The following is a 3,454-nucleotide window of genomic DNA, read 5'->3' on the forward strand; positions in this document are numbered from 1 at the left end:
CAGGTTCTCACTCTGTTGCCCAGGCTGGAGTGCAGTGGTATAATCATAGCTCACCACAGCCTTAAACTCCCAGGCTCAAGTGATCCTCCCACCTCAGCCTCCCAAGTAGCTAGGACTACAGGTGTGCACCACCATGCCCAGCTAATTTTTTCTATTTTCTTGTAGCTATGTTGCCCAGGCTGGTCTCAAATTCTTGGCCTCAAGCAAAACTTTAATTTCAAATAGTGTTGTTTCTATTTTCTTTACCAAGGATTAGTGTGTTGTAATAATAAATGTTATCTTTACATCACAAGGAAACAGCTGTTTTCTAGGAATACACACACGGGCCAGGTGCAGTGGCTCATGTCTGTAATCTCAACACTTTGGGAGGCAAAGGCTAGTGGACAACCTGAGCCCAGTAATTCAAGACCAACCTGGGCAACAAGGCAAAACTCTGTCTCTATGAGAAAATACAAAAGAGATCAGCTGAGCATTGTGCCTACACATGGCATGTGCCTACAGTCCCAGCTACTCAGGGGGCTGAGGTGGGAGTATGGCCTGAGCCCTAGAGGCAGAGGTTGCAGTGAACCAAGATCACACCACTGCACTCCAGTCTGGGTGACAGAGTGAGATCCTGTCTCAAAAATAATAAAATTAAATTAAATAATACACACATAAATGACAAAGAAAAAGTTTATTTTATAAAAATCCATGTGAAATCCTGGAGAATCAATATTATCCTCCAAAAATGTATAATAAGGTTTGACTGTGGTTCCTGCTTTCAATCTCAAATCACGAAAAGATTCACCCAGTAGGACATGAAATTTAATGCACACAATGTAGGTGGACACAAAAACATATGTAAAAAGGAAGCTATCACCAGATCATCCCAAAACTGGACCTGTAGTAAAACTCTGCCTTTCTGACTTCCTTGTTCAGGGAGCAGTCATGTCCCATGGAACAGTCTTAATCTTGCAGTGTCACCAGGCACTTACATGAGATGCACGGAGAGGCTCTTAACACACTTCCTTCATATTGTTAAGAGTATACACCCCCGGCCGGGCGCAGTGGCTCAAGCCTGTAATCCCAGCACTTTGGGAGGCCGAGAAGGGTGGATCACGAGGTCAGGAGTTCGAGACCATCCTGGCTAACACGGTGAAACCCCGTCTCTACTAAAAAATACAAAAAGCTAGCCGGGCAAGGTGGCTGGTGCCTGTGGTCCCAGCTTCTCGGGAGGCTGAGGCAGGAGAATGGCGTAAACCCAGGAGACGGAGCTTGCAGTGAGCTGAGATCCGGCCACTGCACTCCAGCCCGGGCGACAAAGCGAGACTCCGTCTCAAAAAAAAAAAAGAGTATACACCCCCTCCAGAGAAGGTTCATTCTCTTCCTTTACAAAAAGCACGATGGTCTCAAACCCTAGCATTTCCTCTTTAATAAGAGCGATTTGTACATAAGCTGGAAAAAAATGTCATTAAATGCACTTGCTTTAGTCATGCAGTAATTTAGTTGCCATGGTAATCTTGGGTAAACTTAAAAAATACTTTGGATGGGTCATTTCTAATGCTTGTTTCTAAAACTCTAGAACTTTGTAAAGTCCTGGAGGCTAAAGAGACTGAAAAGGCTTTTCTCTTCAATGCCTACCCGTGGACTCAGCAAATGTAGCACAGCTCTTCACAATATGACAGCCATTACGTTCCTGACAATGATCACTCCATCACTTCCCACCTCAAGATAGGCTTATACGTTATCCCTATCTTAGCAGTTCAGTGAAAGCACTAACTTGGAACTCCGTGGCAGTGAAGGGAATTAATTTCTGAAATAGGCACTTTCCCATAATAGCCCCCAAAGCTTTTCACAATTGAACACTGTCATTTTGGCCTACCATCAATAATAGAGTGAAAAAGTACACTCTGAGGCAGTTTAACAAAGGAACAGCAGACAACTCGGGACTTGAACACATTCAGGCTGCTACCCAAGAAAGCCATTGTCAGCTGAGAGGCTCTGATGATTCACAGCTTTCACTCACTCTGTTCATCAACCATGTCAGTGCTCAAAAGGTTTCAGGAAACACTGTCAGGAAGACTTTTTGGCTAACAGCTACATTTGACAACTGACCTTTAATCTTTATTTCATATTATCATCCTATCATTAGCCAAGGATAATACATGAGCATTTTTCAAATACGATTTCATGGACTGAAGATTTTCTAAAGACTTTTCATCCAAAGAAAGACACTGTTAATATTAGCTTCACTAGACTCTGACTATATCCTGGATTTCTTAAAAGGTCTCAATTAAATAAAATTAATGATTTCATTAGAGTTGAATAAGCAGTCACGCACTATTTGTTTCCTTCTTTTTGAAGAGGCTCTCTTGGCCACATCAAAATAGGATAACACAAACTAAAGCAGCACAGGCTGCATGAGGGAAAAAGCCCTGACCTGGAAGACAAGAGTCTGCTTTGACCTTCAGCAGACCATTTCATATCCCTTTGTCTATTGCTTCATCTGTAATATGTGAGGATTGAACTAAAAAGGAGGGCATGTGGCTCCGGTCAGTGTAGCTGGAGCAGAGGAAGAAGTGAAATATGAGCAAGATGAGTTTTGGACAAGTAGTCAGGGGCCAGACCATGCCCTGTAGGTCTCCTCAAAGATTCTGATATTTGCTCAAAGAGAAGTAGGATTTAACCCACTGAATGACTTAAGCAAGGGAGTAATATGCTATCATCTCCAATACTTTGGATTGAAGACCAGAGCAGAGACATGGAGACCAGTCAGTACACTACTTCAGTAGCCCAGGTAATGAATGGTAAGTGCTTAGACTAGGGTGATGGCAATGAAGATGGAAATAAAAGGTGGATTTTATTTAGGTGGCATCTTAATCCATTTGTGCTGTGACAACAAAATACCTGAGTGTGGGTGGTTCATAAAAAACAGAAATTTCTCAAAGTTCTGGAAGTTGAGAGTCCAAGATCTAGGTGCCAGCAGATTCAGTGTATGGCAATGGCCTGGTCTCCACTTCCAAGTTGGTGCCTTGTTGCTGTATTCTCCACAGGGGAGGAATGTTGTGTTCTCACAGGGTGGAAGGGACGGAAGGGCAAGAGAGAGGCAAACTCCCTTTGTCAAGCCCTTTCATAAGGGCATCTAATTCTATTCATGTGGGCAGAGCCCTCATGATTCAATCAGCTCCTTAAAGCCACACCTCCTAACAGTCTTCCATTGGGGATTAAGCTTCCACATGAATTTGGGGTGGGGACAACGAACCATCATTCAAACCATAGCAGGTGGTAAAATCAGCAGGACTTAGCAATGGAGGGTAGGGAGAGGGATTTGTCAAGAACGCCTCCAGGCCGGGCGTGGTGGCTCACGCCTGTAATCCCAGCACGTTGGGAGGCTGGGATGAGAACATCGGGCCTTAAATGTCTTAAATGCGGGAGAGAATACTTGACCCTAGATTTGCCCGCCTGCATCTTTCTC

This window comes from Colobus angolensis, unplaced genomic scaffold (assembly GCF_000951035.1).
Source record: "Colobus angolensis palliatus isolate OR3802 unplaced genomic scaffold, Cang.pa_1.0 Scaffold194, whole genome shotgun sequence".
In the NCBI taxonomy this organism is placed as follows: Eukaryota; Metazoa; Chordata; class Mammalia; order Primates; family Cercopithecidae; genus Colobus; species Colobus angolensis.